General features: G+C 45.0%; 1 non-coding gene across 1 annotated transcript; it reads left to right on the top strand.

The window, feature by feature from the left end:
• The first annotated feature begins 1,522 nt into the window (after positions 1-1,522).
• Positions 1,523-1,594, top strand: TRNAG-UCC (transfer RNA glycine (anticodon UCC)). Its single transcript has one exon. It is a non-coding gene; the product is annotated as a tRNA-Gly (tRNA).
• Positions 1,595-12,251: the final 10,657 nt, after the last annotated feature.

The raw sequence follows: 12,251 nt of genomic DNA, 5'->3' as shown, positions 1-12,251 counted from the left end.
AGAGGACTGTCCTCTGCAAAGTAGGACACATGGCCACCTAGCAGATGGATAAGAGAAATGGTGCAGCTTTCTGCCATTGGTCTCCCATCTGTCAAATCACTGGGGCAAGGAGACAGGCTTATGGCTGTTTGGGGAGACCCAGAAAGTGAGAGGAACAGCTGGCGCTCTGGATGCAGGACTAGAGGATGGTCCTTTTCTCGTTTTCAGACCTAGAGAGCCAAGATCAATGCTGATTTCTTGTGAGAGCCCTCACTCCTACCCCACCATTTCTTTTACTTTCTGAAGAGGATAGTCCATTGACATGAATTGTACTTACTCATGAGTAAATCTACTAAGGATCTCATTGAAAAAAAAGCTGCAATCCTAGATCAGTAATGCGCAGCCCACTTCTGTCTTGGCCGTGGGGAGAGGCAGTGAGGACCTGTAATGGGGCTACAGTGCTTTATAAAGTGTTATGTGGAACAGCAGGTTATAATTCTGTTTTCAGTTGATGGGAGGAGGGCAATCCTCAGCAGCGCTAAAGGACCCTAAGGGCATTTCTACATGAGGCTTTTATCCTGCACCTTTACCAGGGTTTCTTTTATCCTGCAGCTTTACCAGGGTTTCTTTTATCCTGCACCTTTACCGGGGCTTTTCCAGGATGTTTCTTTCTCTGTCTTTCTATATGTTTCATGATATAACCACTAGATGGTGCTGTGGTATAGCAGAATTGTATATTTAGATGAGGCTCTATAGCGGGATTCAGAGAAAATACCAGACTTTCCTTGCTATGAAAAACGCACAAGAATGGTTGCAAAGTGTGGGAGGTGCCCTGGAGGAGGAGGATGTCATGCACAGGACCTACAAACTACTGTGAGTGAGCATTCATGAGTGCACAATAAAAGTGTCATGGAGAAATGCCCTAACATGGAAAAGGCCTAAAACAGTAAAACGCCTGTTGTTGTTTTTAAGTCAATGGCTTAAATCAACAGCTAAGTTTACTGTTTCTTGATTGTCTAAAGACAAAATGGCAATGCATTGCTTCACTCCCATTTTCCTCAATCCACACTTGCCTAATATTCCAATCCAGATGGTAAATGTTGGCGAATATTGTTTGATTTTCAGCTATTCTTTATTGCACAGGCTGAGATTAAATGTTCTATCAAATATATCTGCCTTTAAAATGGTCAGTTTATGATCACAGCCATTTTTGAAGCCAGGGCAGGATAAGCTATTGCAGAGTAAATACACTCAAGCTGGCCCCTGAACCAAAACGCTGAGTGAGTGTGTGTACTGGGGGGTGGGGGGATTCAACGCTCTCCCTTCTCAGACAGGAATCATAGAATAGTAGGGTTGGAAGGGGCCTATAAGACCATCGAGTCCAACCCCCCAAAGCAGCTGTGGGCAACAGGAGGCTAGCCAGTGTGTGAAACAGCGGGCACCAGCTGGCAAGAGAGCAAGTGAACAGGAGGATGCCTTTATATCTATGGCCCAAATCACACATAACAACCATCCAGGTTGTTTACTCTTTTAATCCTGGGGAGGGGCTGTGGCTCAGTGGTAGAGCCTCTGCTTTCCATGCAGATGGTCACAGGTTCGATCCCTGGCATCTCCAGAGAGAGCTGGAAAAATTCCTGCCCCAAACCCTGGAGAGCTGCTGCCAGTCAGTGTTGACAATACCGGGCTAGATGGACCAATGCTCTGACTCAGTATAAGGCAGCTTCCTGTGTCCCTCTGCTGCCAGATCGCTCCCACTGCAAGCAGGAGTGCTGCATCACTTAGCATTGTCATGTAGCATTGCATCTGAACACAGACCTCTGGCTTATCTTTTCCCCCAACAAGCCAGAGCAATAACCAATGGGTTGTCACATCATTCAAACAAAGCCAATGACTGGATTCGCACAACACGCTAACCCCCACTCAGTGGTTGGGTGTGGGTTGTTGCTGAACCACGGGTTACTTGTTGAACTGTGCGTTAGCATGTTGTTTGAACCCAGGACATTTTCTGCAGGGTGGCTTGTTTTTCTCAAACAAGCCACCTTGAGAACTCATGGTTTGTTGTTGGGTTGTTCAGGGTGGTTAACAAACCACATAGCAGAGTACTGCGGTTGCACATGTTGAAATAGCTGCTGTAGAAGGAAGCTACGCACACACAGTCCGAAGGCAAGCACACAGTCGCTAGCACTTTGTCTGTTTCTCCTGTTCAGCGGTGAGTGCTGTTGCTTGTGTAACCCAAACACCACCATCCACACACAAGGGAGAGGTATCAGCAGGCTTGGGGAAACTTCAAGGGACATTTTCAAAAATCTTATGGGAAAAAACTAAGAGCAAAACCAAGCATGCTCAGTGGCCACAAAATGCTGCCTGACTGTTGGGAGTGGGGAATGGAATACCAGGAGGGCAGGTGAATAGAATGGAGTATCCTGAACAGAACAGGAGAGCTAGTGGGGTTTAGTGCTTAAAGCAGCTGTGGGCAACATGTTGTCTATGGGCTGCAGGCAGCCCTGCTACCCCAGCTGCAGCTCCCAGAGATAATTTGGACCCTTTGGATACTCTGTATCTGCACTGGATGCCACTTTTTAAATTAAAAAAAAATGGTGCTGCAGGAGGCAGGGAGAGGTGTGGTCCATGGGAAGGGGGTACAGAGGCAAAAATGGCCCCCAGACCTCCCAAAGATACCCACCCCTGGGTTAGAATGTTTGATTGGGACTTGGGAAACCTGGTTTCTAGTCCCTACTTGGCCATGAAGCTCATTGGGTGACTTTGGGCCTGTCACTGACTCTCAGCCTAACCTATCTCACAGGGTGGTTGTGAGGATAAAATGGAGAGGAGGCGAACCACGTATGCTGCTTTGGGCTTGGAGGAAAGGTGGGATATGAAAAAGAAGGAGGGAAAGAAAGAAAGAAAGAAAGAAAGAAAGAAAGAAAGAAAGAAAGAAAACATTGCACACCAAAACATCTTGTCGGAGGGCCTCCTTGTCATCACTGGATGAAACAGCAAATCAAAATACTTCAGTCTCAGCGGAATGGTACAAGTGTCTTCATCCTGTGAGCTCTCTTGGCTCTGCTGTGGCTAAGAATCAGTATATCTTCTTATCTCAAAAGCAAATGAATATTTCTTAGGCCTTGTCTACTCATGCAGCAGAATGGGGGGAGAGGGGACGTTTGTGGCAGAAGCCTGTCTGTAGAATAGACTATCCCACTTACAGAGGGAAATGACATTCTTGGATGTTTCCCAAAATAATTTAAAAAAACAAAAACAAAATATCAAATCAACTTTCCTACAAGTAGAAAACTAATGCAGCCAGGAATGAGCTGAGCCAGAACCTTACTTCTTGATGTACTAGCCATAGAGGCTAGTGGCTCCGATTTCGGTGCGGCTGTGAATCCATTCTTGGTTTTAGTCAGAACCAGCCAGAATTCTAAATGAGCTATCCAAAGTGTTGAACCTTGGATCGTTCATTTAGAGTTCTGGCTGTTTCTGACTTAAACCCAGAATGGATTCACAGCCGCACCGAAATCGGAGCCACGAGCCTCCACTGCGTACTAGTTCTGATTATTTTAAACTTGTGGATGAATATTCAGAAAAAGGCAAATCTGTCTTTGCAATGAAATTGCACAGTCTACTCTACCATCTTCTTCAGCTGCATATATAGTCAGTGGCCTCAACCAAGTGCAGACAAATGATTGATCACACTATATGAAAACATGGGTGTGTCTTTGAAGCTTCATCATGTGAAAGTGATGGGGAGACATCATAGGATCAGAGAGTTAGAGGAGGCCTCAGAGGCCATCTAGTCCAAACCCCTGTTCAATGCAGGCAATCAAGCGCTAGAGCACCCCCAGCAGATAGTTGGCTAGCTTTGGCTAAAAGACCTCCAGCAAGGATCAACCCACCAAACCTCTAGGTCATTGGTTCCATTGTCAAGCCATCAAGAAGGTTCTTATAATATTCAACCAAAATCTATCCCCCCGCCAGTAAATTAAGCTCTAGGGTGGCCAATTATGATCATCGAAAAAAAGGACAAACGAGGATTTGCATAAAATGTGCATGTGCGGATTTATAGTGAGAGATGCAAATTGTGAAATCATTATTATAATTTAAATAGAAATACAGTACATCTCACCATAGTGTGGAAGACTATGACCATGTGATCTGTGTGCCTTGCACAGTCTGCTGTCTAGGTGGTATTGATTAGAAACGTCAAGCCTCCCGGTCTTCCTTTTGATGGTTGTTTCTCTTTAAACTGGACTTGGACTGGACAGCCCTTCAAACAGAGGATGCGTTCAGCGTAGAGGACAGTCCTCTGGCAGCCTTTCAAATCTACGACTCTCCTCTGTAAAAGGAGCCATGTTGGCCCCTTCCCCCTGCTCAGGCTTGAACTCCCATCTCCTGCTTCCTACAAACAGGAACGAACCATAGCAACATAGGAAGCTGCCTTGGTCTATCTTGCTCAGTATTGTCAACACTGACTGGCAACAGCTCTTGGGGTATCAGGTAGGGGTTTTTCCAGCTTTACCTGGAGATGCCAGGGATCGAACCTGGGACCTTCTGCATGCAAAGCATGTGTTCTACCACTGAGCTACGGCCCCCGAGGCTGCTGCTGTCAAAAAAAGACAGCGTAGAGCAAGCCTCAGATAGTTCTGGAGAAAGAATGCCAACCCATTCTGTGCTCAATCCTAAAATGTTGCCCAAATGATTTTGGCAGCTAAATCACTCTAGACTTCACCATTCTGAGAACACGCATGTGCACAACCAGTATATAAATATCATAAATATATAAAAAATAAGGAAATCAAATGTGTTATTTAGAAAGTGCTACATTTGCTACAGATTCAGTATGGGGTGACTTTTCCGTTTTCCACAGTGAATATCTTATTTGAGTGTGCTTTGTGTAGAAATGGGAAGAGACAATGATGTAAGCAAAACCATATGTTGCATGTGCAAAGATAGTTCCAAAGCAGAAAGAAAGCATGACTCCTTGGTTTTGCTAGAGCTGATGTGATGCAATATAAAATGTATTCCTAATTTATGACTGACTCTCATTTTCATATATCCAGCCTCGTGATTGTTATATATTAGAAATTTCTTAGCTTGCTCTAAATGTTCTGATTCTTGTGTCTGTGTTCCTGTTCATACTTTCTAATGTCTACAGATTTTTTAATAAGGTCCAAATGAACTGATGTTGCTGCCCACTTTTTATTTATACTTACGATATTGCATGTTAAGAGTGGTGTAAGGCATTTTTATCTCCAAAAGGATTCATCTGGTTACTTACGGTTATGATATCTGTGCTAAGGAAAGTACTTTGGAATGGTAACTTAGGGCACAATCCAATGCATGTTTAGACTGAAAAAAGTCCTACAACTCCCAGCATTCCCCAGCCAGCGATGGGGAGTTGCTAGGAGTTGTAGGTATTTTTTTTTCTGTCTAAACATGCATAGGATTGTACCCTCCATGTCTATAAACCAGAGAAGCAGAACCCCAAGCCCAAGAGCCAAATCTTGCCAACCTCCGTTCCCAGACAAGGCTTCTTGGGTTCCTCGGGTGGCCATGCCCCCTTCCCCTAGCCCCTCCCCTTTCCCCAACTGCCAATCATTTGGTGGTTCCCCAGCTTTGTGCAGTTTTTTTCCCATTCTAAAAGGCTGAAATGCCTCTCCTAAGGCTTAATTTCTGGCAGGAAGAACTTCAAACTAAATTATGCTGGTGTTTTTGATATTTTGGCTTCACCCACTTTGTCTTTGGCCATGACCCATTTTGTCCTTGGCCCCACCCACATCTGGAATGTGGCCCCTGAGAGCTTCTCCAAACCTGAATTCAGGCCTTGGGCTGAAGGAGGTTCAACACCCCTAGGGGTGGGGATGTAGATTCTAGACAGTATGAAAACAGCTCAAGAAAGAGCATTATGGTTTGCTCGGTAACCCATGCATGATGTGAATTTACCATTCATGGCACCATGAATACAAAAAGTTATACAACAATAAACTTTCTGATGCTGAAATCCACCCAGAGATGCCCTGATTGGTATCGAGAGAGAGAGAGAGAGAGAGAGAGAGAGAGAGAGAGAAGGCGACCAAAATAATGCTACTGATAGAATACTTTTTCACTGCCAGGGAATATGCTTAGCTCAACATGTAATGTTTGGGACCACAAAATAAATGGAGCATTAACAGTGCAATTCTATGCATATCCACTCAGAAGTAACTAAGTCCCACTGAGTTCAATGGGTCTTCCTCCCAGATAAGTAGGTGTAGTGTTGCAGCTTTAGGAGAGGGTGCTTTCTGTATCAGTCACACAGTTGATCCCAGCCAATTGGGAATCACGTATTGAAAGGATGTCACCAGCACTACATAGTCAGTCTGATCCGGCTACAATGATGATATCATTTATAGTTAACAAAGAGTTCCTTCTGGATTGGTCAATGTAAATCATGTAGTAGATGTGATTATATCACAACACTACATAGCAGGTCAGTTTGGGGTACATGATGAGGTCATTGATGAACACACTGGAGAGCAAGAGAGAACAATGTATATGAACAGGCAAATTGCCCCAAAATGTTGAAAGAAAGGGCACTTTTCAACGTGACAAAAAAATGCTCCCAAAATGCAGTGAGTCGTTCTGGCTTAGTTCTCATTAAGGACAAGTGATGTTTGAAACCATTAAGATTCTCTGAATATTGTCTCGCTGCTCAGGCCCAATTCCCATTCGTGTTTGCAATCGCTGCTCACTTTGTGCAAATGGGAAACTTGCGCAAATTGAGCCGTGATCAAATGGGCAATTTGCGCAGATCTCCCCAAATTTACACAAATTCCCTAATTTGTGCAGTTTTCCTTCATAGACTAAAGGGGGTCTGATTCAGTCTACTGAGGAAATTTGTGCAAATTAGGAAATTTGCACAAATCAAACTGGGAATTGTAAACAAGACAAACATGAGCATGTGTTCATCAATTTGCAAATATTTTCGTTGGACGTGTACTCGGGCTCACATTCGGGGGTTCAAATGGGGCACACTCACATGTTTTGCAAGGAAAAAGAAAATCTCAGACATCCCTAGTCCACATGCATGCCTTTAGTCTTTAAGCATGGTTGTCACCACTAGCGCGAACTGGCCTACAGCTCGCTAATCTGGATTTGCAGCTGATCAACAATTGAAAAAAAAAATAAAGTTGAAAGGACTGTAACGGAATCCTGTGCTTATTCTGTCACTGCATGTGTGTGCCATAACACAGTAGCCAGAAGAAGAAATAAAATCCTCCTGTGAGTCTTGAACACGAATTGTGCTACGCATCTACATTCTTGCTCCAGAGACAAGACATACAGATTGTTCTCTGGTGCCAAGATGTTATTCGTTGTGACAAGAATATATGTCACTGCTCTCACTAAGAAGCAATCAAATGAATCACTCATGATTTATTTTTTGTTTTATCTCCCTGAGATAAAACTAAGAAATGTAGCACTTCCATCACTTTAGCTGCTGAATAAAAAATGGTTAGTGCTGTGATGTGGACTTCATCAAAGTCATGCAGTACACACTCAGAATTGCAAGCACACTTCAGCATACTGAAGAGTCCTTGGAGGGCCATATTGGGACACTAGGAGAGCCAGATTTGGTCCCCGGGCCAAGGTTGCTCACCCCTGCTCTACACAGATGGGCAGCAGGTCTCCAGGGTTCCAGACAGGGGTTATTCCCAGCTGTACAGGAGATACCACATACCAGGGATTGGCCCTGGGAGCTTTTGAATGAAGTAAGTCTGATTGAATTCATACCGATTTCTATATAAACGTGCATGGACTTAAGCTGTATAACATTGAAACCATGCTGGAATCACCACGGCGGCTGAATGTTAGTGCCGGTTGACATGTGCATGTTTTTGTGTGTGAAGGCTACACCATCAAGGGATGGCTCACATGTGTGAATTGGTTTATTTGAAACCATTTCTAGACCATTTATATATAAAATATCATTGCAGTTGAGGGGGTTCAAAACACCAATAAACATTACTAAAATGAAATCACATAAAATCATATAATAAACTGAACTCAGAAATGCCCCTCACACACACAATGAAGAACCCTAACTGTGAAAAATAATCTAAGCCAATACTATATCTATGTATGTAGTGTGTGTGTGTGTGTGTGTGTATCTGCCCAGCAGAACCAAAGGGCAACAAAAACAGAAACATTTTCACTAGGCTTTGAAAGGTCACTGTGCAAGAGGCTGTACAAACTATTCCCAGAAGCGTTCCACAGCACTGGAACTGCTACAGAAATGGCCCTGCTCATGGTAGAGGCTAATCTGACTTTCCCATGAAATGGAATCTAGAGTAGGGCCTTCTTGAAAGTGTGTGTGTGTGTGTGTGTGTGTGTGTGTGTACTCATATGCAGGAGGAAAGATTAGTGAGATAACAAAGACCCAAGCTACTTTGGTTTTCTTTAAGGGCACAGTCCTATGCATGTTTAGACAGGGAAAAGTTTGCTGAGGCATGCTGGGAATTGTAGGACTTTTCCCCTACAATTGCCTAGGATTGTGCCCTAAGTTTCTTTTCTTGCCTTTCTAAGTCCTGCTGTAAATTTCCCCTCCCCTCCCCGTTCTCCTCAAGAAGCTAAAGCAGCCACACTGACACCATTCCCCCATCATCCCTTCTCTCTTTCCATACTGAGACAGCATCTGGTAGCTAATAATTTAATTAGAATTTGTCTTATTCTCTCATTAAAGCCATTTCTGAAAAAGCTCTGATCTCATCTCCATCGCTTCTCTTCAGTACATTATAGGGGGACTCCACTACACAGGCTAAATGATCCAAAAGATTAATGCAGTTCCATTGGTAAAGGCATCCAGAGCACCATCTGGTCCAGTTTTGTTGCTTGAGTTTCAGTTATTGAGGCCTGAGGATGCAGACAAGATGCTTGGCCAAGTTGGGGCGACCACCTGTGTGCTTGACCCTTGTGCTTCATGGCTTTTTAAATCAAACAAGGAAGGGATATCTGGCTGGTCCCAGGAGGTCGTAAATTCCTTCCTGAGAGAGGGACTGGTGATGGCCTCTTTAAAAGAGGAGATAATCAGGCCACCCCTGAAAAAGCCTAACCTGGACCCGGTGGATGTTGACAACCATCGGCTGGTGGCTAACATCCCCTTCCTGGGCAAGGTTGAGGTTCTTGAGCGGGTGGTTGTAGGATAACTCCAAGTACTCTTGAATGAAATGGCTTAGCTAGATCCATTTCAGTCAGGCTTCAGGCCTGGTTTTGGAATGGAAACTGCCTTAGTTGTCCTATGGGATGACCTTTGCCAAGAGAGTGATGGGGAAACTTGACCCTGTTTATTCTCCTGGACCTCTCAATGGCTTTCGATACCATCAGCCATGGTATCCTTCTGGATAGGTTGTCTGGGTTGGGAGTTGGAAGCACTGCGCTGTAGTGGTTCCACTCCTACTTGGATGGCCGATTCCAGAACGTAATGCTGGGGAATCATTGCTTGGAGCCTTGGCAACCGTGGGGTTCCACGGGGCTCTATTTTATCTCCTATGCTGTTCAACATCTACATGAAACCACTGGGGGAGGTTATCCAGAGGGGTGGACTGAAGTGCCATCAATATGCGGATGACAACCAGGTCTACCTCTCTTTTTTATCAAATCCAGGAGAGGCAGTGGGTGTTCTGAATCAGTGCCAGGGCACAGAAATGGATGAAGACCAATAAACTGAGACTCAATCCAGACAAGATGGAGGTACTCTTAGTGGGTGGTTCATCTGCCCAGCTAGGCTGATGTTCAACATTGTCTGGAAGGGTCTGCATTCCCCCTAAAGGATCAGGTTTGTAGTCTGGAGGTGTTCTTGGACTCAGAACTGTCACTTGAGGTACAGGTGGACTCAGTGGCATGGAGCACCTCTTATCATCTTAGGCTGATATACCAACTACGTCCTTATCTACACAGAGATAGCCTAGCTAATCCTCTCATCTGGATTACTGCAATGTGTTATATGTGGGGCTGCCTTTGAAAAGTCTGGAAGCTTCAGCTGGTCCGAAATAGGGCAGCAAGATCATTAATGGGGACTGGCCAGTGAGATCACTTTATGGCAGTACTTTTCCAGCTGCACTGGCTGCCAGTCCATGTCTGGGCCAGATTCAAAGTGCTGATACTAACATTCAAAGCCCTTAACAGCTTGGGGCCAGCTTATCTGAAGGATCATCTCCACCCATATGTACCTGCCCGAACTCTAAGATCATCTTCAGCGGCCCTTCTGCCAAAGGAAGTGAGGCAGGTGGCTGCCAGGAAAAGGGCCTTTTCTGCTGTGGCACCCCAGCTGTGGAATGAGCTCCCTGGAGAGGTTTGCTTGTCACCTACGTAGTTCTCTTTCTGGTGCCAGGTGAAGACCCTTTTATCTTCCCAGCATTTTAGCACTCTGGTCTTTTAGCTCTCCTGTTTTAAATCTGTATTTTAAATCTCTGCATTGCTGCTAGGTTTTATTCTGGTTGTAGTTTTACACTGTAGTTTTAAGAGTTCATATTTTATACTGTTTTATGTTGTACTTCATGGTTTTAATTTTTGTGAACCATCCAGAGAGCTTTGGCTCTTGGGTGGTATAGAAATGAAATCAATAAAATAAAAATAAAATAAATTATCCATGCTTAGCTCTTTTTGGTGTTTCAGTGAAAGTGCTCATTTTGGTCTGGACAGACAATGTTCTGGGAGTACAGAGCCAATGTCACAGTGGGAAATGCACTACATTTGAGCTAAATATCCCCCACATTGCAGTCATTAATGTTCTGGAAGGGCTTATTCCCTGAACATGGAAAAGTACTCGGCAACTTGTTTAAAGACACGGGGGCAGCATCCGAAGGGGCACTGTGCCCCTGCCGATTCTCTTGCGCCCCCACCAATTCCACTGTGCAAGTGAGACCCACTGCTTGTGCAGCGGAGATTTAGTGCTTCCAGGAGCAACCAGAAACTGACCAAAATGCTCGTTTCTGGAATGGGGCAGTTCAGCAGAGCGTTCTGTCCCAATTCAGAAAATGAGTGTTTCTGCTCATTTTGGGGCTTCCTACAGGACACGTTACATCTCCGCTGCGCAAGCAGTGCTTGCACAATGGAATTGGCAGGGGGGTCATTTGCACTGTTGAATTGGTGGGAGGGGCTGCTTGCTTCCCAAGTGGCAGCTCTACACTAGTAACACTTTGCCCCGTTTTAACCAATCTCCAATTCTTCCCCTTGTAACGACTCTGCTGCCCTGTCTCCACTCTCAGTGCACAACTTAGCTTATAGATGGTCCCAAAGCAGGGAAGAAGTAACCACTGCCTGCATGACTGCAGAATATGCCAACCAACGGGCCAAATCAGAGGCTTGCCAGTTTCGCTATAAAGTGGGGCTGGGCCACATTTTCATCACTAAGGGCGCAATCCTACTGGGATAGTTGGTCACCTCCGAACTCAGATTATCCAGTGAAGGGCGGGCAGAGCACGGATGGGATCCTCTCCTCCACACTCTAGCTGCCCTGCATTTGCAGCTAGACGGCCGATTTTGGCTGTCTAGCTGGGGCACCTCAGAGTGGGAGAGGGGGAGGCCGCACGGTGCATAGGAAGCATTGTAATGACACTTCTGTAGTCTCCTCCCCGCCCCGCCCCGCCCCTGGGAATGCCCCTTTTTTGCCCACTCTGAGCTGTGGTTATGAGTGCGGAGGCAGGGAAGACCCGTGCTGCCTATGAGGCAGGGGGGAGGGGTGGGGAGTGGGGTTTCTAGGAACCAAGCTTGGAGCCCTGGCTCCAGGCTCATTTCCCAGAAACCAAAAAATCCTATGGCTGTCTAGACATTGTCCAGAAGCGATAGGATTGCCCTCCCCATGGAGTGCAGTGGGATGGAAGGGAAACCAACTCTTCTCCCCAGCAAAGGGTTCCCCAGTAACATGTATTCAGAGGCATACTGGAGGTAATAAATAGTCATCATAATGTAGCCATTATTGTTAGCCTTATCCTCTATGATGCTGCCTATAATAATGAACTGTTTAGCTACTGCTGGATACACTGGGTGCATATACAATACACAGAGTCAGTGCAAGCCAGATTTCTTTTTTCCTTCTAAATTCGGGCTATATGAAGGCAAGCTATCATGGCATTGTTTTCTCATCATTTTGCTTGGAGCTGCTTGATAATAAAGCCTCAACCAGGTTATTAAAAAACAAACAAACATTCTGCTTCCTACATGGATGACATTATCAAGAGACAGTCATAAAGACTGTGAGATAGATACAACGTGATGAAGAAAGGAGACACTTCAAG

Source organism: Heloderma suspectum, chromosome 4 (assembly GCF_057233095.1).
Source record: "Heloderma suspectum isolate Gila_16-S chromosome 4, 16-S_ref, whole genome shotgun sequence".
NCBI lineage: Eukaryota > Metazoa > Chordata > Lepidosauria > Squamata > Helodermatidae > Heloderma > Heloderma suspectum.
The sequence above is the reverse complement of the archived record's forward strand: the minus strand, read 5'-3'. Positions and strand labels throughout refer to the sequence as shown.